Here is a 12,821-nt window from a genome sequence, read left to right as displayed (position 1 = left end):
AGTAAGGGTTTATGAGTGTCTAATAATAACTTACAACCTATGACCTTGGTAAGTATTATACTAGTTGGGAATAAACGCAAAGTAATTGGAGTTAAAATTTACCTTTCAAGTTGCAACCAGAGAAATTCTTGATTTTGTAACGCATCTGATGTTAACCAATAGATGAACGAAAACATAAGACAAAAAATCTTCCACACAATACAAGCACATAAAAGCACAGCACAGAAGATGAAAACCAATGGAATTGGATGGGAATACTTTATTCAGTATCACAATATGACGCGACACGAGTCGTGTTTCTGCCAAAGGCCTGCATTTGGAGTCCAAAGCTTATGAATACTCAAGGATGTTCCAAGTTGTTTTGATCCCAGTTATGGACTGATATTAAATCTTCAAGGATTTGCAGTCTGAAGAGCCGATAAAAGGCGTAGTGATAGCTAATGCCACTTTTTCTTTTCAAAAGTGGCATTAGGTAACCAATAGATACTATATCAAAGCAGATTAGAATAGAAAACCCCTTCTTTATCTTTAGTAGTTTTAAGTAGTTTCATGGCTATCCTTGGAGGTTTATTTTTCCAAAGGAAATCAATTTGTAAAATTCATTAGAGCAGTATTCAGGTAGCGTCATGAATACATATCTAATCCATAGGATTAGTGCCATTTTGATTATAGCTAGCCTAAACCACCAAGACAGATTTAAAGGGTGACTATTTTGTGGTGACTTCATTAATGATGGTCAAACTCTTTTTCACATTAATATATATCATTTATTCTAAATCTTTATTATGCCATAGTCCTAGATATTTTAATTGAATTGGGGTATATTTAAAGTTATATGTTCTAATGTTATGTTGTATAGCAGTGGTTCCCAACCCTGTCCTGGAGGACCACCAGGCCAATTGGGTTTTCAGGCTAGCCCTAATGAATAAACATGAGAGAGATTTGCATATAATGGAAGTGACAGGCATGCAAATCTGCTCCATGCATATTCATTAGGGCTAGCCTGAAAACCCGATTGGCCTGGTAGTCCTTCAGGATAGGGTTGAGAACCACTGTTGTATAGTATATTGATTCATTGACATGATTTTAGATTTTTTTCCCCAGTTTATTTTATATCCTAAGAAAGCGGATAAATTATTTACTGTGATCATCAAGTGTTTGATGGATAATTCTGGCTGGGATAAGAATAGAAGCAGATCATCTGCATAAGCAGCAACATTTATCTTAGTAGTTCTTAGCGCCATAGTATTGGAATTCTACCTAATTGCCAATAGTAATGGTTCTAAAGACAGATTAAAGAGTAGTGGGGAGAGAGGCCAACCCTGTCTCATACCTCTATTAAGTTGTATTGGGTTGGTATTAGTCAAGATTCTTGAGGCTGATTTTTTAAATCAGCTTAACATCTCTGATCATTCATCATCTCCTAGATTGAATTAATTCATAATCTTTAAAAAGGTAAGGCAATTCTATTCTGTCAAAGGCTTTTTCAGCATCTAGTGATAGGTCTAAACAAGATTTTAATAATAGAGGCAGTATAATTAAGATCATAAAATAGTCTGAGATTATCTCCTATATATCTATTTTTCATTAAATCAACTTGCTGGGTATGGTCAATAGAATTTAGCTTTTTAGAGAGCCTAGTAGCTAAAGTTTTAGTTAAAATGTTATAATCAACATTTAACAAAGATATCAGGGGAGTCACGTGACGATGTGAGCTGCACAGGCGTGTTTCAGTGCTGCTCCCGGGCCCTGCTCTTCCTCCCGCTATTTTCGGCTCTGATTTTATAACTTAAGCGGCTCCAATTTGGTTTGCACGTTCCAGGCTTCTTATGGACAAATATCTGAGCGCTTTTGACAACGGGATGGCTGGTAAATCGATGAAGAAACCGAAAGAGGTGAGCAAGGACTTGGTAGATAAAATGGTGGCGCCTGTTATTGGCTCCGCGGAAGAGTTTACAGCAGCGCAGCTCTCTCAACTAACCTGTGCGGTCAAATGCGCGCTGGAATCTCAGTTGGAAAAACTATCTTGTCCACTGGGCCAGGCTGAATCTTGCTTGTGGATACAGTGCACCGTACCAGCGAACTGGAATCCAGGGTTTCCACATTGGAAGACACCCAGCTGGCGGCGGCCCCCACAATAGCGGCCCTAGAGCGGCGTCTGGCAGATCAAGAGACTAAACTAGAGGATCTTGAAAACCGCTCTAGGAGAGTGAACTTACGGTTTGTGGGGCTGCCGGAGACTATTCCCAGAGCAGCAGTTGGGATCTATACCGGCCGAATGGTTACACAAAGATCTTGCTTTGCCTGAGGCGCTGCAGTCCCTCTGCTTTGAACAGGCTCATTGGTTGGGCCACGCCTCGGAGGACAACCGACGGCCACGGATGGTCATTGTAAAAGTGCATAATTACCTGCATAAAGAAACACCGCTCCACCACTACAGCGAGCGCCGGGATACCCTCAAATATGAGGAGCACCGCGTTCAGATTTTCTAAGATTACTCCCCTGCACTGCAGGCCCGTAGGAAGCGGTTCCAGCCTCTCTGTGCCACGTTGGCAGAAAATAAATTGTGCTTTCTTTTTCTCTACCCTGCCATTCATAAGATCTATTTGGATGGCGCCTGGAAAATTTTTGACACGGTTGACAAGGCACAAGCTTGTTTACATGCTTTGAACACTTGATTTACCTGCCTTTGTTCTGTATATTGAATGCTGCTTTGCCTTGCTGTTCTTATGATACTGTGGTTTGGGAGCTGATATTTGCTTGGTCTGGGGCACTATGTTACAGTTCTGGTTTACACTAGCCTTTGGTGGCTCAGACTCCCCTATTACTAGTGTGGAGTGGAGTGTCTTTTCCCCCAGCATCATAGGCACTGGTAGGCATGTTCTGGGGTGTGGGTGCATTGGGGGGTGAGGGGTTGGGGGTGCTTTGGGAGTGAGAGTTGGGGATTGCTTGTTACTGGGGTTTTTTCTTTGTTGTTTTTTCGGGTTTGCTTTGGTTTTTTTCTTTGTTTTTGACTTTTAATCTTTTCGGCTGTTTTAGCCTGTTCTGGCTCCGGGGACAGGGATTCTTTTCTGTGCTGGTGACTGGAAGGGGGAGTAGGTGAGGGCTGGGTACCCCCACCCCAGGTTTAGATCTGGTTCTCTGATAGTTGTTTTTCCTTTTCCTCTTCTGAGTACTAATAATACTAAATTTATCTCCTGGAATGTAGGGAGCATTACTTCTCCGGTCAAGTGTACTAAAATTCTCTAGGCTCTACAAAGACAGGGAGTAGATATAGCTTGTCTACAGGAAATGCGCTTGTCTGATGCGGAACACCTAAAGTTGCGAAGTTTATTTCTTGTCTTTGGGGGGGTCGGCATGGGGGAATAGCGGTTTTGATGCATAAATCCTTACAATGCACAGTTCAGATGCTTCAAAAAGACCTTGAGGGACGCTATTTATTATTACACCTTAGTTTGCGGGGAAGAGAATTGACTTTGTTGGTGGTCTATGGCCAAGCATACAGAGATAAATCTTTCTATAGAGAGCTGCTGCGAGTGTGTACCGCTCAATCTATAGCTAATCTTATTGATTGGGTGGGGGATATGACTATGGTTATGGATCCTAGTTTGGATAGATCGACAGGCCACTCCTCTGAGGGAGAGCGGATGCCTAATGATTTGAAGTCTTTTGCAGAGGCTCTGAATAAGTACCTGATTAAAATAAAAATATGTAATACAGTACATTTCCAAGATCAAAAATCAAGGAAATAGAAAATAGAAATAATGAAAGAAGATAAAAAATAAAATAAAACATATTTAAGAGATAGAAAAGTCTTTGAGGTGGTTTGATAGTAAGTTCAGTCTGCAGAACCAGGTCAACCGGCCGCCACCAAAGAAGCAGGACCAGGAACCACGCCAATGAAGACTACCAAGACACCAGTCATCGGACAGGCAAGGCCAGGCACCGCCAACAGCAGACCCCTGATTTCCAGCTTATCTCTTTCATGTCCCTCATTTTGGGCGTTATTTGCAGACTAAATGGACTGACTGTGGCAAATAACTCTCAACATGCTACAGATCCCTTATTATTTTGGTCAGCTGGTATAGCGGTGATCAGAGGGGACATAATCGTGTATGTGAGCACCCTTAATAAAAGGCTTGCGGCGGGTATTTTGCGCTTGGAAAAGCAGGTATTAAAGGACAAAGCTGCTTACATCCAGACACTATCTCTGGCTACTTGGGATGCCTTGCTGGTGCTAGATTCTATGATTCATGATCGCACTTCCCGCTTGCTGATGTACCACAGAGGGAAATTCTTTTGTTACGGCAATAAGAGTAGTAGGTTGTTGGCCCAGATTGTCAAATTGGGGGGGGGGGGGACTCCTGTCATATCATGATGGTTAGAGATCCCAGTGGGAGTTTGAATTCTCATCCTGAACAGGTGTCCCAGTTGTTTGAGGAATTTTTTTATGTCCTTATATGCTGAGGGGGCGCATCCTTCTGAGGATGCAATCCATGATTATTTACACCATCTTCAGTTCCCACGCCTTACGGAGGTTCAATTGGAGGCTTTAAATGCCCCTTTTACATTCATTCCCTCAAATTAGGCTCTGCCCCTGGCACTGATGGGTTTTCTGGAGAATTTTATAGAATATTACAGGTTCCCCTATTGCAACCCCTTTTGGAATATTATGGTACAGTTCTTAACAATGGTTTCTTTCCTAGTCATGCCAATACGGCTCTGATAACTTTGCTCCCTAAGCCCAAGGCTGACCCTGTTTTGGTATCCTCGTATCGGCCGATTTCCTTAATCAATTAGGACATAAAGTTAATGTCGACTCTTTTGGCATCCTGGTTGGCTGACCTTTTACCTGATTTGATCAGGGCTGAATAGGTGGGCTTTGTTAAAGGCTGGCAGTCTGTCCTGAATGTGAGGAAATTACTGCTTCCCATGGCCTCCAATGAGTTGCCCTCTTTGGCGGTCAGCCTGGATGCCGAAAAGGCGTTTGACAAGGTTTTGTGGCCCTTTTTATTTGGTGTGCTTTCCTTATATGGGTATTCAAGGATTGTTTCTCAATGCTGTTCAGGTGCTCCCCACTGGTGAGTGTGTTGGTTAATGGTGTTGGGTCTGCCTCCTTTCCCATTTGAGGGGCACTAGTTAGGGCTTTCCCCTTTCCCCACTGCTTTTCCTTTTAACTTTAGAACCTTTACTTAGGCAGCTCAAGCAGACTGCTGAGATCACTGGGTTCCTTTGTCCCAAGACCTGGTTAAAGTATTAGCCAATGCAGATGATCTTTTGGTTCTTCTGACTGATCCCCAGAGGTCTCTTTCCATTTTATTGCAAACTGCCTCTTTTTATGGTACTCTTTCCGGGTTCACTTTGAACTAGTGTAAATCATATGCCCTCCCTTTGTTACCTGATTTACAAACTTCCTGGTTGGGACCCTTTCCCCTCCAATGGACCACTGACTATATCCGTGTTTTGTTTAAGCTGGGTTGTCTTTGTTACAAAATTGTGTATGGTATTGCTCCAAACTATATGACCAATAGATTTCTCATAGCATTCCATAAACATAGGAGAGAATCACTTGCATTGTTTAATTTTCCATCTGCTCAAGGTTGTAAGACAAGAAATCCTTGGAACATACACTAGCATTTCAGGCTGCTTTCTATGACAGGGAATTTAGGCAATAGTTGCGTAGTGCTTGCTCTTACAAGCACTTTAGAACTCAATTGAAAACTCATCTTTTTTCAAAATATTTAGCGAACTAATTTAAATCATCCTTAGGTTTTGTTATTTTTAATCTTTTGTTCACCGCATTGAACTTACGGTTATGTGGTTTATAAGTACGATGTTATATTATGTTATCTGGGGGTTGTTGTTCCAGCTAAGCTCTCCAAGTTATATGCTTTGAATGTTGATCCTTTGTTGCATGACTCTGCTGTTAAATTTAATTTGTGGCGGGCCTACCCTCTTTCCCTGCTTGGTTGCATACATTTATTTAATATGATATTGGCTCCTAAGTGGATGTATGCGTTTCAATTTTTGAAGTTATGAGATGAACATAAATTGAGGAGGTTATTGCAGGCCTATCTTTGGCAGGGAAAGAGGGCTAGGCTTCCTTACTCTCTTATTTGTACTGCAGCTCATTATGGTCTGACTGTTGCCTGTGCCATGTGACATATCAGTGATTGGTACCGCCGGACCGAAGATTTCACAGCCACCAGCCTGGAACTGTCCTTCCTAGGTGATGTCCACTTCAGCTGTTATCTTCACTCCATTGGTCTTCAACTCCCACCGAAAATGTCTCTTTTTCACATACTTCCCTCTGTATGGGCTGCCTGGCAGTGGATTTCCAGGAGGGCAAACTTTTCTACTAAGGTGTCACCCTATTTGTCCATTAGACATAATTCACAGTTTCCAGTGGGTATCTCATCTCCGGACTTTTTGCATTGGGAGCAGAAGAGTATCTGCTATCTTTTTCATGTTCTGACGGAAGAGGGTCACATGAAGTTGTTCTAGGATTTACGGAGGGAGTTTTCCCTTACTCCTAAAGATATTTTCCCATATCTCCAGCTTCGCCATTATGTGAAGAGTCTGCCTTGACGGAGGATATACAGGAGGAATTGGGTTTTCTTTTTACTCTGAGGACTTTGAATAAGGCTACTTTGTCTTATCATAGGGCTTTAAAAGACTCCTCACCTGAACTTCTATATCTCAGATATGTTGCTGCCTGGGAGCCGGACCTTCCTCTTGCCTTTTCTGAGAGCATCTTAAAAGCATTTTTTCTGTCTAGCCGCAGAATTACGGTGAATGTGGCCTGTTGGGAGCTTCAGTATAAGTTTGCTCCACGACTCTACATTTCTCCCCGCCGGGCATACTTGGCAGGCATAGCACAGTCCTCCAGCTGCCTGAAGTGTGGAGCCCATGAGGAAACCTTAGGACACATGTTCTGGACCTGTCCTCTGGTAAGTAGCTTTTGGGACTCTTTGCTTGAAGCCCTCTCCTCCCTTTGACTTGTGGTGTAAAACTGGATCCAGGCATTTTATTTGATGTTTTCTCTCTGCAATCACCTACCCCTATGGGGTATTCCGCCTTTCTTAAAAGAGCAATACTGATGGTGAAAAAGGCTATCCTTCTTCTCTGGCTGGATGCACAGAGCCCTTTCTTACAACAGTGGCGACTGCTTATGACTAATCTGCTGAAAATGGAACACTCCCAGATTAAGAGTTTCAAATCCCCATCTGTCCTGCAGTTCACACAAAGTTGGAGCAGATTTTGGAACTCTTTTTCTCCTGTAGCCCAGAGCCGGCTGCTGAACTTTTGAACTTTTCCCTGAGTCCCCCCTTGGATGTTTGGTTGTTGTTTTTTTTTTTTTGGGGGGGGTTCAGTTTTTGTTCTGGCTGGTGGTGGTGGAGGGATTGTTTATGCTGTATAACAAAATGTTTGAGCTCAATCTGATCTTTTGTATATCGGTGTTGGTTGTTTTACTGGTGTTGGTGGCTACTTGTTGTTTCTGCTGAGTTCAATAAAGATGATTTAAACATAACAAAGATATCATGCTTGTAATTTTGCATTAAAGTAGGATCTCATTTAAGTTTAGGAATAAATGTAATGGTAGCATTGCAAAATTATGTTGGTTAGAATGATATTGATGAAGCTAATATATGGTTAATAGGGGAGAGGAAGAATTTATGGAAGGTTTTAAAAAATTCTGATATGCAACCATCTAGTCCCAGAGTCTTGTTAGCCAGTAAAGATTTAATGGACTTGACTATTTCTTTTTCAACAATTTTTTTCTCCCAGGAAGGACTGTTGTTTATCAGTTAGTTAAGATTTTCAAAAAAAATTAATCATTTTTCCTTAGAAGTTGAGTGGAATTCAGATTGAAACCGATGTTCAAAAAGTTGGTAAAATTCATCTCAATATCTGCTTGTTTGGTACATATCTTCATTATAGAGTCTTTAATAGAGTTAATGTGTGGGGTTTTTTTGTTTTTCTTTGAGATATTGAGATAATGTCCCATCATCCTTATCTCCTATATACCTCCCATAATTTTGAATAAAGAAGAGAGAGATCACTAGAGAAGGACATCATATTTGGGAAGCTCAAAGGAACCAGGCGAAGGGGGCGACCTGCAATCAGATGGCCGGACATGTTGAAAACAACTATGGGGATGATGCTGGAAGACCTTCCTGGGCTAGCACAAAACTGATTTCTTTTTGGATCTGCAATTCAGCACGAGTCGATGGCACCTAACAACAACAACAACCTGTGAGGAAGGAGCAACTGGGAATCACTTCTTCTCCCAGAAGCTCCATGGGGCGAGAAGGGGTCAGGGGCTCCAAGATTTCTCAAGGGGAAGTAGATTCCTAGCAGAGATTGGTCATAGGGGTAGAACTATGAGGGGCATATGGTGCTGGGGGTTATCTACAATCAGGAGTTCCCTACCTCAGGTTCAGCTACCATGTTCACTCTAGTAGAACCTCAGCGAGCTTGTTAGCATGTGATACTCAGCCAAAGACAAGCCAGTATTAACTGTAGCTAACTTTCACTTATGCTAATGAGGTCATTTTATATATGAGTGAAAATGCAGTGTTTATGAAGCATTAATGGAAAAAAATACAATTGACTGAGGAGCATTAGTGCTAATTTGTAATGAACCCAGAATGACTTGAAGTATCAGTTTAATCAGCGGTAACTAAGTTAGATGATGCTATTGAATTTTCCCCCCATCCTTTTGTGAAAGCATGTTTTTGCCTACATGGCAAATAGTTGTTTCTGGATGGACTGTGTGAATTACAGCTTAGTTCAAGCTCCACTTCATAAACTGAAGTTGCACATTTCTGATCTTTGAACATCTAAAGATGCATCACTGCACTAATGAGAGTTTTCAACTCCAGTGATTTCTAGAATATTCCACTTTAGAAAATGATACACTTATGCTGACCGAGGTCAGGTCAAGGGTATTGGATGCCCTAGGTGAACCTCCAGCCATATTCCCCCCCCCTCACTCAGTTAACGTTCAAGTCCCTAATCTGCCCCTTTCCAAGACATCACATTTTTAAATATTAAACTTTGCTGTGTGTGTATCACACACTCAAATAATGAGAGCAGTTTCCAATAACAATTTACCCAGGTGCTTGTACTAATGTGCACTTTTACCTGCAGGAAGGATGGATAAATTGCCCATTCTTCCTGTAGATAAAAGTACTCCTTGTTGGTTCTTTGTATGACTGTCAGGATCTATTGTTTTGCATTGCCTACTGCTGCTGTTTGCTGCTCCCACCCCTCCAGGCTATGCCCTAGGCAGTGACTTGTCTTGCCTAATAGTTGGCCTGACTGGTTTCTAGCCAGTAAGATCTTGTTAAATCTTGTTCTGTGTGATTTAATTAAAAAAACCAAAAAGAAACCTCACTTAAAAGAGTTTTGTTTTTAAACTATCTTCTGGTAGAAATAATGGCATTATCAGATATTGATGAGCAAAGGCAGTATCATTCATGTTTTTTTTTAAAAGGTGCCAGGTGGGAAGGAGGAGGGCATGATAAGATACATTCCAAATTTACCTTCACACTACCTTTCCATGGCGCAGGCCTGTTTCAGGGCTTCTGCATACACTCCTTTGTTTCTCTTGCAATTGAATAAACACCTTTCCTTCAAATCACACAGGCTACTGATACCACGTTCTCCTTCGCTTTGGCCTCTGTAGGCAGCTGATGAGGCTTTTGTCTCTCGCATGACTTTATTTTCATTTTGCTTTAAGCAGGCCCAAGTGTTGGAACTACCATAGGTATTCTGGTACCCAGGACAATGATAAACAAAATACAACAGCTCCATTCTCTGCCCCACTCCAGAGAGCAGAGTTTGGTACCTTAGGTTATCTAGAAGAATGGAGCAAAGTAATTGTGTTCCTCTTTGCTCTGTATGTTCTAGCCTCTCCCTCCCCATCAGTCTCCTTGGGAAGGAAAAAGGTCAGATTGGAGCAGAAACTGCAGTGCAGGCAACATGTTATTAAAAAGCTTGAGGGGAGAGGCTATATAAGGGAACAGAAATTGCTTGTAATTCCGTTGTTTCCCCTCAAGTCTGTTCTCTTCTCCTACCATCTCCTTGCTTCAACAGGCAGCACACTAGAACAGAAGTGGAGAGGCTCTGGAAACACAAACATAGCCAGTGATTGGGTGACTTGGGACTCAGGAGCAGATAGGGTGGGAGGAGAAAGACCCTTAAAGCCAACATCAGAGAGCTATATGTGACATGGGGAGGATAAGGTAATAGAAGAAGCACCCGACTCAATATATCTCTTCAAATATATGCACCAGGTCAATATCCCAAACAGAAAAGAAATGTCATACACAACACTATAAATGTAATTTTTGGTGGTTTTGGACCATCAGAGGTATACACTGTATACTGCTGAGCATAACATAATGCGTGAACATTACTTCTTCATCAGTCCATTCTTTAAATATAACTTTTTGGGGAGAAAACTTTTTCAGCAATTAATTTATCTATACTTTAAAGTTCTTAAGCACTTATCTTTAAAAGGGGTATTAGGTGCAGACACAAATCCATGTTTTATCCTGGCCAGGCTGTTTTCAAGGCAGATCCCCCTATATAAGTAAAAAAGTGAATTAGTGATTGAAAGTTACCTTAAAAAATGCATATATTTCATTCATATATCTTGCACATACCTCTGTGGAAATTTTGGAGTTTACCTCATGAAAGTGCTCTGACTATAATTTGGCTGCGGTGTTTTATAATCAAGTTGCAAGTGGTATCCTCCAACCCATTACCGCTGGCAACGGGAGGACCCTTGATAAAGCAGAACGCAAAACATGTTGGGTCCAGCCCTTCCGAGCCGAGTTTAAAGTATTAATGAAGAAGAAAACGTATTAAGATAAGTCATTCATTTAAATGAATTTCAAACAAAAAGTATTTATATATTTATATTGAAAAAGAAAAAAGTTTAAGAGATGGATTATTGAGCACTACAAAAAGGAAAAAAAAACTTTTATAAATATTAGATGGAGCCAGTGACGATCTGCCACATAAAGCTCACCGCCATGAAAGCTATTTGAAGTAGTGGCACTGAGGCTCAGAAGAAATCTGTTATAGCTGGTAAAGGTATATGTGTACACTTGGAGGTGAATATTATTGTTGTGTATCAAATTCAGCATCTGTAGAACATATCCTCCAGATTCTTAGGAACTACCTTACAGGCAAGCTCTTCTTCAACCCATAAGGGTGTGAGCTGTGGAATCTTAGATAATTGTTACAATCTACCTCCTTGAGATATAGCGATGTTTTGAAACAATCAATTTCCTAAGTAATACAGATATCTAAAAAGTTGATGCTTGTGATATGATAGGTCAACTCAAATTTCAAGTTAGGATCAACCAAACTGATCCAGGGGGCAAAACTTAACAACTGAGCTTCATCCTCTAATCAAATTCATCCAGATAACATTTCCATAATGCCACTTGATCAAATTGAGGTGCTGAGTAGAAATGCCTTTCCTCAAACTTTGCCATGTATAAACTGGCCATGGTAGGAGCAACTGTGGCCAGGGCAGGATTAATTCATCGAGGGCCCCTAGGCACACAAGTACACTGGGCCCCCTGTCCTGCCCCACCCACCATGCCCCGCCCCACCCCACCATGCCTGCCCCCATGTATTTACTTCTTTATTTCCACTTTATTTCTTTTATTTTAAAATTCAAAACAAACAAAAATTACCATACCAGTGTCAGTGTACAGTTTTTTTTCAATGCAACCTCCAAACATCTCTGAACAAAACTCCCCTTCCTTCCTAGAGGAAGAAATCTTCAGCTGGCAGGGCTTTGGGAAGCCCACCAATTTATATTTTGCATTTGGGTAGGAGGCATGGGACATAGTGGGAAGAAAATTTAGTGCCCATCATTTTATTGGGTTAATACATTTCTTTCTTTGCTTTCTGAGGTTAAAACCTCTTTCTTCAGATCAGTAAACTATACTGCTGTTACAGTATCCCTGTCTTGACCTGAGGAAAGGAGTTATGGTCTCAGAATTTGTAAAAAATGTATTAAAATTAGTTCAATAAACAGTATCATCTTATTTCCATTTTCTATTAATAAACGATATCAACACAGCTACAATAATACCTTATCCTAAAGCAAAAATAAATAAATAAAACAAATAGAAATTTTTTTCTAACTTTGTTGTCTGGTTTCTGCTTTCCTCATCTTCTCATCATTCTCTTCCTTCCATCCACGGTCTGCCCCTTCCAGAAAATGTTTGTCTCCCTCTGCCATCTCTGCTCCTGCCCCCTCCCCTCCCCTCTTGGTCTGCATCCTTCACCTTCCCCTCATAGTCTGGCATCTCTCTCCTTCCATCTCTCCTTCCCTCCCCCCTGTGGTTTTTAGCATCTCTCTTCTCATTTCCTTCACTCGGATGTGAATATCTCTATGTTCTTCCCCGTTCTTTGGCATCTCTCTCCCCTTTCCTTTTCTTCTCTGGTCTTTCTTCTCTATTGCCACCCCTTTACTTCACCTCTCTACAATCTCACTAACTCTATCTTCTTCCCCCCATCCAGCATGAGGGAAAGCAGTAGCAGTGGTGAGGAGGTGAGGGTTGGGCACAAGTTCTCCCCACTTCCATCATCTGCCCTGTTCCCTTCTGTCTCCCTTATCCCCACTTCCATCATCTGTCCTGCCCTGCCTCTTTCTTCCCACATCCATCATCTGCCCTGCTTCCTTCTGTCTCTCTTCTCCCCACTTCCATCATCTGTTCTGCCCTGCCTCTTTCTTCCCACATCCATCATCTGCCCTGCTCCCTTCGGTCTCCCTTCTCCCCACATCCATC

Source organism: Geotrypetes seraphini, chromosome 3 (assembly GCF_902459505.1).
Source record: "Geotrypetes seraphini chromosome 3, aGeoSer1.1, whole genome shotgun sequence".
In the NCBI taxonomy this organism is placed as follows: domain Eukaryota; kingdom Metazoa; phylum Chordata; class Amphibia; order Gymnophiona; family Dermophiidae; genus Geotrypetes; species Geotrypetes seraphini.
Note: the sequence above shows the minus strand (reverse complement) of the source record.